Genomic DNA, 16,301 nt, shown 5'->3' on the forward strand with positions numbered 1-16,301 from the left:
ATATTCGGGAGGATTGTGTGTGCAGAAGGAAGAATGAGTGAGGGGGGAGTAAGGGAGCAGGATTGAATGAGAGGGGGTCATTGAGTGATAGCGGGGAGGGGAGGGAAGAGTGAGGAGAGTGGGTGTAGGAGGGAGCAGTGCAAGAGACCGTCGGGGGCAGAATACATGGTGAGAAGGGAGGCTGCCTAGAAGCATAAAAATCTACTTCACCACTGTTCTGTACTCTCTTCAATACTCTGTGTTACAGATCTCTCTGGCAAGAAATGGGGTCCAATGGCAAAGACTGCTCTAAATAAGATAGTATAAATGAACACAGAGAGAAATTCCAAAGAGTAACCCAAGAAAATACAAGTGAAATCTAATCGTAAGGTAATTAGTCCCATTAAGTGAAATACATAAAGGAATAGTCCATAAAAAAGCACAAAGGAAAAAAATAGGAGTACTTTATTGTGATGTTACATTTCAGAGAATATAAAATTATAGGAAAACAATTCCACTTTGTTCAGAAAACCAGAAAGTCTTGGTCCCAGGTGGACTGAATTTTTATTGCAAATAAGTTCCTTAATACACAAGTAAAGAATATAGTTACTTATTCTATTCTCTACTGTAAGACGTGCCACATTGCCCAATATTTGGGTACAGTGTCCAGATTGTGACCATGCACTACAGAGGTGAGATTCCCCCAACTCCAATTTGCTACACACTCCAAGAGAGATTATTGTGATCAGAGGTGGAATGAGAGGGGTGAGAAGGGTCGCTGCCCAGGGAGTAGCCTGACAGGGGGTACAGAAATCTCTTTTGGTGCATATATTGCAGAGCTGCATTGATTGACTTGTCAATCAGCTCTGCTGCCTATCCCATTGACATCATGATCCGGCACTGTGATCAGCTGCAGCGCTGACCCAGGTGTGTTAGTGCAGCACTTTACAGGGAGGGAACAGAGGTTGTGGATGACAGATGCTGGGGATAGGCCATGAGTACGGGCCAGAGTAAGGTGGAGACTTTCTGTACTCTGCATACAGGACACTGCATGCATGACAGTGTCTGTGTGTGTGTGTGTGTGTGTATTCCAAGTGTCAGTGTGCATAAGTAAGTGTGCTCTGTAAGTATGCCTGTGTGGCAGGTATAGGGGGGTGGTTCAGCTGGAGGAACTTATCCAGGCACAAAAGCACATAGATGCCCCAGATTATACCACCCCAAATGCTGATAATATCCTGCTGCACTTTACAGAAGATGATGCAGATGTCAGTGGGTGGTGGGTTCATTAAATCCATCCATCATATCATAGCCACACTGTGCATATGATGTACTGAATCAATCACAGGAAGACATCTCCATGGTAGGGGTAGAAGTTAACAGAATATGTCCAGCACTGTGGTGTGTAGCCCATAAATAATAATTGTGCACATTACAGAACATACTTGCAACTGCAAGATCATTTTGCTGCTTGTAGTGTTTGCTCTTGTCCTGTGCAGTGTTGACGTAGATCCGTCTCTTCAGTGTTCACTGCAATAAAAGTAAGACATTGCATTAATATTACAGAAGTTTGGGAGCTGAAATCCCACTATGCTGCAGACATTTTCCCTTTGCATAAGATTCTTGTGATTATATCTCAATGATGATCAATAACAACTACATCATAACACAGCCGCTCAATACAAAATATGTATTTGCTATCAATGGTCATGGAGGCCAAACGTCACACAATGTACAGATACACTACCGACACACTTTATTGAAGTGTGGTCGGTACCGCAAGCCGGGAAATCTCCCGGCTTGCTAGTGGCCGCCCCTCGGCGTGCCGCGCATCATAGACGCGCGGTCACGCGTCATCGGGAGCGTGCGCCCCCTGCACGCGTGTCCAGGGGCTCCCCGAGGGAGCCCTGGTGTCCCGCGATCGCGGGACAGCGGCAGGGGGTTCCGGGGGACCCGGCGGACCCGGCAGCGGTAGGGAGAGCGCCCCGATCGGAGGGCGCTCTTCCGCTGCTTCGGCGCGCGCCCGTCACACTCGGGCACGCGCCAGGCTACTGCTGCGGCACAGAACGGGCAAATGCTCGAATAAACTGTGCCGCAGCAGTATACTGCTGCGGCCGAGTTTATTCGAGCATTTGCCCGTTCTTGGCCGCAGCAGTAACCTGGCGCGCGCCGGAGGGTGCCGGGCGCACGCCGAAGCAGCGGAGGAGCGCCCTCCGATCGGGGCTTTCTCCCTTCCGCTGCCGGGTCCGTCGGGTCCCCCGGAACCCCCTGCCGCTGTCCCCCACATCGCGGGACACCAGTGCTCCCTCGGGGAGCCCTGGACGCGCGTGCAGGGGGCGCAGGCACCCGATGACGCGTGACCGTGCATCGGTGATGCGCGGCACGCTGAGGGAGTGCGGCTAGCACGCCGGGGCATCCCCCGGCTTGCGGTGCTAGCCGTGCTTCAATAAAACGTGTCGGTAGTGTAGCAAGGATTATTTCTTCCTCTGGTGCATTATGATGGGATGTGTTGTAAGATTCTGCATTATTAGCATCACTGAATCTTTTGGAAACTGAGTAATATTCTATGTTTTAATGCAATATTATGGATGATCAGCCGGTAAAATAAAGCTTACTGTATCTGTAGCCATGCTCTACCCATGATGTGCTGAATCAATGACTGCAGAGTGATTCAGAGTGGTAAACATGACTGGAACACATCTCTGAATAGAGGACAGAACAGCAGTGCAGAGTAGGAGGTGAATGTATCTCAAATGGAAGACTTAGTAGCTGTGTGGGGAGTAGACAGTACAGACTGATCAAATAAATAGTTAAAGGAGTATCTTCAACATTACTTGGCTTTGTTATCAACATTGAAGTTTCTCTTGTTTTTTCTGTTCTTTAAATCACTACTACTGATGCCATGTGTAACCTGTACTGAGAGATATACTCTACTGGCCTAGATGAAACCATATGATGCAAACAGGATTCATCCCACTCCAGATTCATATGATTGCACCACTTCAACCTTTAATAAAACACATAGAACTACAGCAGTGCGCTACTGCACATGTTCTTGTTATGAATGGTAGTAGATGTGGTCCTTGGGTCAATACTTCATACAGCAGCCACACTCTACTCATGATGTATTGAATCAACAAAAACCTGCATGGTACAGATCACAGGAAGGGTAGAGTAGAGGGGAATATGTCCAATGCGAAACCCTTAGCAGCTGGATTGTGTGGAGTCAACAAAACGACAAATACTAAATGAGAAATATACACATTGCTTATCTGTCTCTGTGTAGTCATTTTCCTCCTCTTCAACTGTCTTTCAAAATTTCTCTTCTGACAGAAAAGAAACACATGGCTTCAATATTCACTGTTCTTCCCTCCTGAAATAAAAGTTAAGCATTGCATGGTTATGATCATACATACAATGAACCTTGCGCCAAACCATGTGATCCAAAGTAAATCCACCTCCCTCCCATAGCTGTGTTCCTTCTAGAGCTTCTACCACACAAGTCATTAATGTTCGTGACACTGTACTGCAGTCACAGTCTGCACACAAAGTACTGAATCAATTACATCACACTGAAAAGGCAGTCTACATGATGCAATAGTTAACCATAATAACTCTGTCATGCAAATGACAGGAAAACCTATATGTATATCATTAGGGGGAGGGGAAAAATAATTAAAAAATAAGTGCGACAAATAAAAACAGATTATAGGAAAGTAAATCCTTGCCCTGGGAACTTTACAATCTAATAGAAATGTTAGAAGACTTAAAGAGAGGCAGCAGTTGGGGGAAGAAGTGCAGTAGATGACAATGCTTGTCCTTAATGGTGGGTACAATTAGTAGAAAGCACATCTTGGGAACAATAGTTGTTAGCAGTGACTGTGGGTGTGGGACAGTAGCCACGAGTCAAAGTTTTTGAAATGCTTGATTTAAGTCGTGAATTTTAAGATTGGTCTTACATGTGGGTGGAAGAGGTTATGTTGGCATATACTGAGTGTGAGGAAGTTTCACATGTACGGTGCAGTGATGGAAAATGGTTTCAGGCAAGTGAGAGAACAGTAGAGGTGAAAGAAGTTTACAGGAGACAGTTATGGTTATAGTGCAAGAGACAAGCAAGGGCATAACGAGAGATCAAAGATGATATGCAAGAAGGAGCAGATTAATGGAGAGCCTTAACAAAAAGGTAAGGAGGAGAACTTTGTAGGTGATACAAAAACTTGATGGGATGCCAGGACAGGGATTTAAGGAGATGAGCAGAGACTGTTGTGGGAGAAAGTGAGATAATTCAAGCAGCAGAGTTTTGCATAGGAGAAAGTTGTGAAGCATGGAGGCCTGTTAGTAGTATGTTAAAATAACCTATAGGATAACAGTATACATTGGAGTTTTAGCAGTAGGTTGAGAGGGGAAAGGGAAGATCTTGGCAATATTACAGAGAAAGAGGCAACACATTTTACCCATAGCCGTGCATGTGAATGGAGATGGAATTGAAGAGCCAAATGTTACTCCTATGCAACATGTTTGATGACAAGATAGATGGTAGTACTGTTTACTGTGATGGAGAAAGGGGATAATATGAGCCCAGTGTTAGACATTAAGTTTAAGGCAGTGGAGTGCCATCCATGAGCATATAGCCAGGAGACAACCCAAGAGTAGGGACTTGATTGCAGGAGTGAGAACAGGGGTGGATAGATTTGTGTGTGTATCATCCGCATAGAGATTATATCTAAGGCCAAAAGCATTGATGAAGTCACCAAATGATAGTATGTAGAGAGAAAGAGAGATCTCAGAACAGACCCCTGATGTATACCCACAGACAGATCAATAGAAGACGAAGACATGTTAGCAACAGAGATGGAGAATGTGTGACAGGAAAGTTATGATGAAAACCAGGATAGAACTTTGTTACTGATACCAAGAGAGAGTTTAGAATATGAAGGAGGAGAGTGATTGAGAGCATCAAACGCAGCCGATAGATCAAGTAGGATTAGTAGGGAAAAACCTTGGGAATTAGCTTTAAGCACAGTCTGTAGAACGTGCTGTACGAAAGGCAGGTTGTAAAGGATCCAGGAGGGCATGTGATTTAAGAATGTTGACACTAGCAATTAGAAGGCAAACAGCATGAGGGATACAGAGCGGTAGTTAGTAAGGCACATAGGGTGTAGTTTGTTTCTGACAAAAGGGTGACCGCTACAGGCTTAAAGTAAGAGGGCAAAAATCCAGAGAATAGGGAGAAATTGAAGATGTGGGTGAGAGTGGGGACTAAGAGATGCAGTAAGGTGTGAGGGGATACGATCTAGAGGGCATGTGGTAGAGGGAGAATAGAAGATGATTAGCTTCCAGCTCTGTAAGAGAAGAAAAGGAGTCAAGTGCAGAAGGAGATTTGGGTAGAAGGAGAGAAGGGGGAAGGGACAGAAGGAATCTCCTTTTGGGTGGCATCCACCTTGCCTCTGAAGTAGTCAAATGCTTGAGGAGAAGTGAAGGAAGGATGGCAAGTGGGAGGAGAAGGTCAGTGGAGGGAGTCAAATACAGAGAAAAAAAACAGCGTAAATTAAATTTGAGTGTTGATGAGTGTGGAAAAAAGTAGTGTATTTAGCCCTAGAGAGCAGCTTTATACAGGACAGGAGACATTTTTACTGTAGAAAAATCAAACAAAGTGTGAGATTTCCTCCGTAGGTATTAAGAACAGCGAGTGGAAGTGTGATGAGTGTGTTTGGGAATTTAGCCAAAGGTGTGGGTTAGAGGGATGAGTGTGTCAGAGCCTATAGGGGGCATATAGATAGGAGGATAGCATTGTAAGAGTTAATAAGATTGTTAGTTTAAGCAGAAAGAAAGAGAGAGAAGAGAGAAGAGAGAAGAGAGGTTAGAGTAGATGTCAGAGGAGAGTTTAATTAAGCAGAGGCAAATCAGTGGGACAGGTAAGATGCGGTGAGGGGAATGACTGATTGTGACTGATGAGAGCAGAAGAGGTTATGTACAACTAGAGCCTTGTTAGTAAGAGTGGACATTCCAGAGGGCACAGGAGAAGGGAAGAGAAAAGTAAGGAAAGGAATGTGGATTACATTAGATAGGTTAACACTCTTAGTAGGGAGGCCTGATGTGTATATGAGCCGGTCCAAGATTATAAGAGATATCCCCCAACATCAGCGAGCATAGAAGGAGACACAGAGATAGGTGTAGAGAGAGACAGAGATAGGGATATGTAGAGAGAGAAGGGCGTCAAGAGAATGAGACAGATAGGCGTAGAGAGAGGAGACATAGAGAGAGGGGGCTTTGAGAGGGGGGCGTAGAGAATGAGGGAAGGTGGAAGAGAATAGGATGTGCAGGAGTGCATTTCATTGAGCAGTGCAGAAATAGCTGCAATAGAGGTCTGTACAAATGGTGCTTTGTGTAGACACATGCAAAGGTAGGGGAAGGAAAGTGTATAGAACATGTGGATAAAAGCAGGAGTGTGGAAGTTAGAGAAATTAGAAAAGTTTTACAGAGGAGTGAGGAAACAGTAAACAGAAAGAACAAGAGAGAGGTTACATTGGGATGACGTGCTGTGGTAGAGAGAAATGCTAGGAGAGAGCCTCCAGATATTAGAGGACATGAATTGAGAGAGCAAATGTATAAATCAAAACCGGAGGGGGAGGTATAGCACGAAAGCTTGCACAGCAGTTGATGAAGATTATAGTCTTAAAGTTGCGTGTACCTGTCAGGGCACTCAAGAAGGTCAATGCTCACAAGTGCAGAGTTCATGAAGAAATGCTGAATCCAGTTCCCCTCCAATTTAATTTTAATATAACTTTTTCATTCTTCATTACTGCAAAAAGCAAACAAAACAAAACCACATTGCATTACTATTTTCAAAATGGATTGAATGACATATTCAACAGTAACTGTGTGATGCCAATATTGCCTTCTCACTCGTAGGCCAGTACGGTCAGGTACCCAGTACTGATAAAACAATAAGTGCCCGTACTAAGTACCAATATGAATTATAAGGAAATGTAAAATCTCCAGGTCTCTCTCCATCTCTGCAACAGATATATGGATAAGCCCATATTAAGGCATCACGTGACCGGAGCCGTCACTGACTGGGTATACGCAAAGATGCAGGGAGATGCAAAGAAAGGGAGGGAGAGAGACAGGGAGAAGATGGGAAACGGAGGGAGGCACGGATGGCAGGCCTCTCTCTTTCACTGTTGCATGCAAGGAGCTGGTCCCAACATCCACAAAGTGTGTGTGTATTATTGGTTGTGTTTTATGGCGGTAGGAGGATAGTGTGTATATTGTGTGTGTGTGTGGGAGTATTATATTGTGTGTAGGGTATTATAGTGTGTATATTATGTTGAGGTGCAGAGGAGAGTGTTAGATTGGGTATCTTGTGTTAGGGGGTATTGTGTATATTGTGTTTAAGACTATAATATTATTGGGGAGATTATTATTGAGGAGGTATTAAAGTGTGTATTGTGGGGAGTATTAGTGTATGTATTATTTGTGGGTGACAGATGCTGTGGGTAGGCCAAGAGTACGGGCCAGACTAAGGTGGAGACTTTCTGTACTCTGCATACAGGACTCTACATGCACTGCAGAGGTGAAATTCCCCCAACTCCAATTTGCTACACTCTCCAAGAGAGAATATTGTGATCAGAGGTGGAAGATGAGCAGGGTCACTGCCCAGGGAGTAGCCTGTCAGGGGGCATGGAAATCTCTTTTGGTGCGTATGTTGCCACGTGGCATTGATTGACCGGTCAATTAGCACTGCTTCCTATCACAGTGACATGATCCGGTGCTGTGATCGGTTGCAGCGCTGACCAAGGTGTGTTAGTGCAGCAATTTACAGGGAGGGAACAGAGGTTGTGGGTGACAGATGCTGGGGGTAGGCCAAGAGTACGGGCCAGAGCAAGGTGGAGATATTCTGTACTCTGCATGCCCATCCTGCATGCCCAGGACTCTGCATGCATGCCAGTGGCTGTGGGGTGTGTGTGTGTAGGTATGCCAAGTGTCAGTGTGCATAAGTAAGTGTGCTGTGTGTGTAAGTAAGTTTGCCTGTGTGGCAGGAGGTGTAGGGGGGTGGGGGGCGGGGGGCGGTTCAGCTGGAGGACTTTACCCAGCACAAAAGCACATAGATGCCTCTGATTATATCACCCCAAATGCTGATAATATCCTGCTGTAGATGCACTTTACAGAAGATGATACAGATGTCATCAGTGTTTGGTGGGTTCATTAAATCAATCCATCATATAATAGCCACACTGTGCATATGATGTACTGAATCAGTAACACCAATCACAGGAAGACATCTCCATGGTAGGGGTAGTGTTGAAGTTAACAAAATATGTCCAGCACTGTGGTGTGGAGCCCATACATAATAATTGTGCACATTACCAGAACAACATATTGTCAACTGCATGATCATTTTGCTGTTGTAGTAGATCCGTCTCTTCGGTGTTCACTGCAATAAAAGTAAGACATTGCATTAATATTACAGAAGTTTGGGGGCTGAAATCCCACTATGCTAATGACAGTTTCCCTTTGCATAAGATTCTTGTGATTATATCTCAATGATGATCAATAACAACTACATCATAACACAGCTGCTCTATACAGAATATGTATTTGCCATCAATGGTCATGGAGGCAATATGTCACACAATGTACATATATAGCAAGGATTATTTCTTCCTCTGGTGTATTATGATGGGAGGGTGAGATTCTGCATTATCAGCATCAGTAAATCTGTAGGAAACTGAGTGATATTCTATTTTTTGATGCAATATTAGGGTAAAATAAAGCTTGCTGTATCTATAGCCATGCTCTACCCATGATGTGCTGAATCAATGACTGCAGAGCGATTTAGAGTGGTAAACATGACTTGAACTCATCTCTGAATAGAGGGTAGCACAGTAGTGCAGAGTAGAAGGTGAATGTATCTCAAATGGAAACCCTTAGCAGCTGTGTGGGGAGTAGACAGTACAGACTGACCAAGTAAATAGTAAAAAGTAGTAACTTCAACATTACTTGGTTTTGTTCTCCACTCCTGTTTTTCTGTTCTTTAAATCACTAATACTGATGCCATATGTAACCTGTACTGAGAGTTATATACTCTACTGGCCTAGATCAAATTAAATGATGCAAACAGGATCCCTCCCACTCAAGATTCATATGATTGCACCACCTCAACCTTTCATAGCAATAACATAGAACTGCAGCAGTGCGCTACTGCACATGTTCTTGTTATGAATGGTAGTAGATGTGGTCCTTGGGTCAGTACTTCATACTGTAGCCACCCTCTACTCATGATGTATTGAATCAACAAAAATCTGCATGGTACAGATCACAGGAAGGGGTGGAGTAGAGGTGAATATGTCCAATGCGAAACCCTTAGCAGCCGGATTTTTTGGAGTCAATAAAACGACAAATACTAAATGAGAAATATACACATTGCTTATCTGTCTCTGTGTAGTCATTTTCCTCCTCTTCAACTGTCCTTCAATTTTCTATTTTGCAAGAAAATGAACACATGGCTTCAATATTCACTTCTGTTCTGCAGTCTTTCCTCTTGAAATAAAAAAGTTAAGCATTGCATTATTATTATTATAATTATTATTGACGATACATACAATGAACCTTGCTCCAAACCATGTGATACAAAGCAAATCCACCTCCCTCCCACAGCTGTGCTCCTTCTAGAGCTTCTACCACACAAGTTATTCATGTCAGTGAAACTGTACTGCAGTCCCGGTCTGCACACAATCTACTGAATCAATGACATCACACTGTGTCACACAATGTCATGCTAACGACAGGAAACAATCTTTGTATATATCTTTGTATATATAATAATAATAATAATAATAATAATAAAAAAAATAAGACAGGACAGACACTCCTACATTGCAATCAATAGAAAATAACTGGGACAGGCACTTCAAGGATGCATACGGTCCCGGATAAACTGTAGCTACCTATACACGTGTGCCTTGTCTCTAGACTCTGCATATATCTCTATTTATATACCACCCATTGTGTACTCAGCGCTTTACAAGAGAGACCAAAAAGTACAGGAAATTATTATACAATAAGTTCAACAAACAAAAACAGACAATAGGAAAGTAAATCCCTGTCCTGGGTAGTTTACAATCTAAGAGAAATGTAAGGAGACTTACAGAGAGACAACAGGTGGGGGAACAAGTGCAGTAGATGACAATGCTTGTCCTTAATGGTGGGTACTGTAGTATAAAGCACTTCTTGGGAACAATAGTTAGTGACTGAATGAGTGACAGTAGCAACGAGTAAAAGCTATTGAAATGCTTCATTTAAGTTGTGAATTTTAAGGTTGATCTTAAATGTGGGTGGAAGAGGGTATGTTGGCATATACTGAGTGTGTGTGAGTTTCACAGGTAAATTGATGGGAAAGGGTTTCAGGCAAGAGAGCGAGTGCGCAGTAGAGGTGTAAGAAGTATAATGGAGACAGTTATTAGTAGAGCTTAGGAGACGAGGAAGGGCATAACGAGACCAAAGATGATATGTAGGAAGGAGCAGATGAATAGAGAATAGTGTTGGACTGGGTCCTCAACTATAAAAAAATGGGTAACGGGTACCCGGCCAAAATGAAAGGTTCTACCCGGTCGGGTACACGGTTTGGCACTTACCTTCCGGGTGGCGGTGACATCTAGGATCAGCAGCAGTCCTGTGACGGTGGCAGCATCTGTGGTGTCTTCAGCCGGCGGGGGAGCTGCAGGCTCACAGACACAGCTTACCTGCTTCGGTGCTGTGGAAGTGATTCCTGCAGCTCCCCCCGCCAGGTGAAGACACCTCTGATGCTGCCAACATCAGAGGACTGCTGCTGCTGATCCTAGATGTCTTAGGAAAGGTAAGTATAAAAGATTATTTCCAGCTGCCCTGACATTACCCGACGCCGGGTATTACCCGGCCAAGTCCACTTCTCAGTGGCCGGTTTCGAGTAATGTCCGGGTAGCTGGAAATGTGTCGGGTAACGCCGAGTACTCGGTACACCACTAATAGAGAACCTTAACAAAAAGGTAAGGAGGAGAACTTTGTAGGTGATCTGAAACTTGATGGGAAGCAAGGAGAGGGATTTAAGGAGGAGGAGGAGATGAGCAGATACTGTTGTGGGAGAAAGGGAAATTATTCAAGCAGCAGAGTTTTGGATAGATTGCAAATGAGAAAGTTGTGAAGCAGGGAGCCCTGTTAGCAGTATGTTAACCCATACGATAAGGGCATGCATTGGCGTTTTAGCAGTAGATTGACAGAGAAAAGGGCAAATCTTGGAAATATTACAGAGAAAGAATCGACAAACTTTAGCCAGTGTCGTGAATGAAGATGGAAAGGGAAGAGTCAAATGTTACTCCTAGGCAATGTGCTTTCATGACAGGATGATGGTAGTACTGTTTACTGCGATGGAGAAAGGTGATATTAGGCCAGATTTAGGGGGAAATATGAGGAGCTCAGTTTTAGACATTAGGTTTAAGGCAGAAGAGTGTCATCCATGGAGGATATAGCCAGGAGGCGACCCGAAACTAGGAACTAAATTGCAGGAGTGACGGTAGGGTGGATAGGTGTGTGTATCATCTGCATAGAGATGATATCAAGGGCCAAAATAGTTGATAAGGTCAACTAGTGATAGTATGTAGTGAGAGAGGTCCCAGAACAGAGTCCTGAGGTATACCAACAGACAAAACAACAGGAGACAAAGACACGTTAGCAACAGAGATGGAGAATGTGTGATGGAGAAGTATGATGAAAACCAGGATATAAGTTTGCTGCGGATACGAAGAAAGAGTTTAGAATATGAATGAGAAGAGTGATTGACAGTATCAAAAGCAGAAGAGAGATCAAGCAGGATTAGTAAGTAAAATGGACCTTGGGAATTTTCTTTATGTACATAATTGGTTACATTGGGAAAGGCAGATTGTGAAGGGCCCAGAGGAGCATGTGATTTAAGAATGTTGATCAAACGGGAGATCACAAGACGTTCTAGCAATTAGGAGGCAAATGGTAGGACGGATACAGGGCGATAGTTAGAAATTCACACAAGGTCAAGGTTATTTTTGAGAATAGGGGTGACCACTGCATGCTTAAAAGGAAGAGTTGAAAGAGCCAAAGGATATGGAGGAATTGAAGATGTGGGTGAGAGTGAGAATATAGGATTGAGAGGGCATGTGGTAGAGGGAGAAGAGAAGATCAGGTTCCAGCTTTGTGACAGGAGAAAAGGAGTCAAGAGTGCAATGAGATCTAGATAGAAAAAGAGAGAGGGGGAAGGGAGAGAACGAATCTACTTGTGGATGGCATCCACCTTGCCTCAAGTGAGCAAAGGCTTGAGGAGAAATAAAGGATGGATGTTAAGTGGGAGGAGAAAGTCAGTGGTGGGACTCAAATACATAGAAGACAGTGTGAATGAAATTGGAGTGTTGATGAGTGAGGAAAAAGTAGTATTTGACCTTAAAAAAAGGAGCAGAGTTTTACAGAACAGGACAAAGGTTTAGTGTAGAAAATCAGACTGTGAGATTTCCTCCATAGGTGTTAAGAGCAGCAGTGTGATGTGATGAAGTGTGATGAGAGCGTGCTTGTGAATTAAACCAATGCATGGGTTAGGCTGCGTCTATAGTAAGCACGCAACAGAAGGCAAAGTTAGCGCATGCCTGTCGCTCCAGCAATCCCTGCACTGAGGTCCGAGGCGACGGGGAGGCCCTGCATCGCTCGCACGCACTGTGGACGACCAAGCGTGTGCCCATGATAATCACGGCCTTAGAGGGATGAGTGTGTCAGAGCCTAGAAGGGGCATATAGATGATGGAGGAGGAGGGAGGAGGAGATGATAGCGTTGTAAGAGTTAACAAGATAGTTTAAGCAGAAAGTGAGGAGAGGTTAGAGATAAGGGTAGATGTCAGAGGAGAGAGTTCAATTAAGCTGAGGTATCGAGTAGGACAGGGGTGAGGGGAATGAGAAGTGGTGGACATTCCAGAGGGCACGTGAGAAGGGAAGAGTAAAGTGAGACAAGGAATGTGGATTACATTAGATGGGTTAATACGCTTAGCAGGGAGGTGGAGAGAGAGGCAAGAGGCAGAGGGTGGTGTAGGGGTAGAGGAAGAGATGTTGCATGTACCTTGTCAGAACATTAAAGAACGTCAATTCACACTGGTGCAGAGTTGATGATGAAATGCTGAATCCAGTTCACGTCCAATTCAATTTTAACAGAACTTTTTCATTCTTCATTACTGCAAAAAAAAAAGTAAAAAACAATGCATTACTATTTTCAAAATGGATTGAATTCCCCCACCAATGACTATGTGTTACCAATATATCCCTCTCAGTCCCACTGCAGCACATACTGTACCAGTGTGAAAGTAAGAAGGTACACAGTACCGGTAAAACAATACGTGCCGGTACTATGCACCATATGAATTATAAGGGGATGTAAATCTCCCAGTCTCTCTCCATATCCGCAACAGAGCGGGCTCCGGTCAGTGGCATGGATGCCCATATATGGGTATGCTCATATTTGGGCATCCCATGTCACTGACCGGAGCCGGCTCTGAGTATAGGGATATATGCGGAGACGCAGAGGTGCAAGGAAATGGGAGGAGGCACGGTGAGAAACAGGGAGAGACCACAGGAAGATAGAGGGCAACAACTTCCACAAGGTACTTGTATGGGTATACACTGGCGACACACTTTATCGCAGTGCGGCCAGATCCGCAAGCCGGGAGATTTCCCGGCTTGCTAGTGGCCGCCCCTCGGCGTGCCGCGCGTCATAGACGCGCGGTCACGCGTCTTCGGGAGCCTGCGCCCCCTGCACGCGCGTCCAGGGCTCTCCGAGGGAGCCCTGGTGTCCCGCGATCGCGGGACAGCGGCAGGGGGTTCCGGGGGACCCGGCGGACCCTGCAGCGGTAGGGAGAGCGCCCCGATCGGAGGGCGCTCTTCCGCTGCTTCGGCGCGCGCCCGTCACACTCGGGCGCGCGCCAGGCTACTGCTGCGGCACAGAACGGGCAAATGCTCGAATAAACTGTGCCGCAGCAGTAATTGTTTGTATTTTGTGCAGAGGGGGTAATTTCAGATAAAATACAATTCTCCACCCTCTACGAAACAATTCCACTTTGTTCAGTAAGCCAGAAAGTCTTGGTCCCATGTGGACTGAATTTAATGCAAATAAGGTCCTTAATACACAAGTAAAGAATAAAGTTACTTATTCTCTACTGTAAGAAGTGCCACATTGCCCACTATTTGGGTCCTGTGCCCAGATTGTGACCATGCATGGCAGAGGTGAGATTCCCCCAACTCCAATTTGCTACACTCTCCAAGAGAGATAATTGTGATCAGAGGTGGAACTAGGGGAGGGTGTGAGCAGGGTCACTGCCCAGGGAGTAACCTGACTGGGGGCACGGAAATCTCATTTAGTGCATATGTTGTGGCACTGCATTGATTGACCGGTCAATCTGCACTGCTGCCTGTCACAGTGACATCCTGATCGGGCACTGTGATCAGCTATAGCACTGACCCAGGTGAGATAGTTCAGCACTTTACAAGGAGGGAACAGATGTTGTGGGTGACAGATGCTGGAGGTAGGCCAAGACTGTTGGCCAGAGTAACGTGGAGACTTACTGCACTCTGCATGCCCATCCTCTCCCTGACATCAGGGGAAGGAAGTGGCCCTGGGGTGTGTGTAGGTATGCCAGATGTCAGTGTATGCATAAGTAAGTATGCCTGTGTAGTGGGAGGTGTAGGGGCGTTAAGCTGGAGGACTTAAAACAGGCACAAAAGCACATAGATACCTCTGATTATACCGCACCAAATGCTGATAATATCATGCTGTAGCTGCACTTTACAGAAGATGATGCAGATGTCATCATTGGTTGGTGGGTTCATTAAATCAATCCATCATATCATAACCACACTGTGCATATGATGTACTGAATCAGTAACACCAGGAAGACATCTCCATGTTAGGAGTAGAGTTGAAGTTAACAGAATATGTCCAGCACTGTGGTGTGTAGCCCATAAATAATAATTGTGCACATTACCAGAACAACATACTGTCAACTGCAAGATCATTTTGCTGCTTGTAGCGTATGCTCATCCTGTACAGTGTTGTAGTAGATCCGTCTCTTCAGTGTTCACTGCAACAAAAGTAAGACATTGCATTAATATTACAGACGTTTGGGGGCTGAAATCTCACTTCGCTGCGGACAATTTCCCTTTGCATAAGATTCTTGTGATTATGTCAATGATGATCAATAACTGCATCATAACACAGCCGCTCTATACAGAAGATGTACTTGCTCTCAATGGTCATGGAGGTAATACGTCACACAATGTACAGATATAGCAAGGATTATTTCTCCCACTGGTGCATTATGGCATTATGATGGGAAATGTTGTGAGATTCTGCATTATCAGCATCACTGAATCTTTTGGAAATTAAGTGATATTCTATGTTTTAATGCAATATTATGGATGATCAGCCAGTAAAATAATAATAGCTTGCTGTATCTGTAGCCATGCTCTACCCATGATGTGCTGAACCAATGACTGCAGAGAGATTCAGAGTGGTAAACATGACTGGAACGCATCTCTGAATAATGGGCAGCAAAGCAGTGCAGAATAGGAGGTGAAAGTATTTAAAATGGAAGATCCTTAGCAGCTGTGTGGGGAGTAGACAGTACAGACTGACCAAGTAAATGGTAAAAGGAGTAACTTCAACATTACTTGGCTTTGTTCTCCACATTGAAGCTTTCCTCCTCTTTAAATCACTAATACTGATGCCATGTGTAACCTGTACTGAGAGTTATATAATCTACTGGCCTAGATGAAACCATATGATGCAAACAGGATCCATCCCACTCCAGATTCATAGAATTGAACCACCTCAACCTTTCATAACAATCACATAGAACTGCAGCTGTGCGCTACTGCACATGTTCTTGTTATGAATGGTAGTAGATGTGGTCCTTGGGTCTTTACTTCATACTGTAGCCACCCTCTACTCATGATGTATTGAATCAACGAAAACTTGCATGGTTCAGATCACAGGAAGGGGTAGAGTAGAGATGAAAATATTCAATGTGAAACCCGTAGCAGCCGGATTGTGTGGAGTCAATAAAACGACAAATACTAAATGGTAAATGAGAAATATACACATTGCTTATCTGTCTCTGTGTAGTAATTTTCCTTCTCTTCAACTGTCCTTCAAATTTTCTCTTTTGCAAGAAAAGGAACACATGGCTTCAATATTCACTTCTGTTCTGCAGTCATCCCTCCTGAAATAAAAGTTAAGCATTGCATTGTTATTATGATAATACATACAATAAACCTTGCTCCAAA

The 16,301-nt window shown here is 44.3% G+C and overlaps 1 long non-coding RNA gene across 1 annotated transcript; it reads right to left on the reverse strand.

Annotated features, from left to right (window-relative positions):
* Nucleotides 1-449: 449 nt before the first annotated feature.
* Nucleotides 450-13,200, reverse strand: LOC142486458 (uncharacterized). Its single transcript, XR_012798971.1, has 6 exons — nucleotides 13,087-13,200; nucleotides 9,402-9,519; nucleotides 8,347-8,413; nucleotides 6,668-6,778; nucleotides 3,240-3,349; nucleotides 450-1,506 (listed from the first exon to the last, which is right to left on the reverse strand). It is a non-coding gene; the product is annotated as an uncharacterized LOC142486458 (long non-coding RNA).
* Between the last annotated feature and the right edge of the window lie 3,101 nt (nucleotides 13,201-16,301).

This window comes from Ascaphus truei, unplaced genomic scaffold (assembly GCF_040206685.1).
Source record: "Ascaphus truei isolate aAscTru1 unplaced genomic scaffold, aAscTru1.hap1 HAP1_SCAFFOLD_880, whole genome shotgun sequence".
In the NCBI taxonomy this organism is placed as follows: domain Eukaryota; kingdom Metazoa; phylum Chordata; class Amphibia; order Anura; family Ascaphidae; genus Ascaphus; species Ascaphus truei.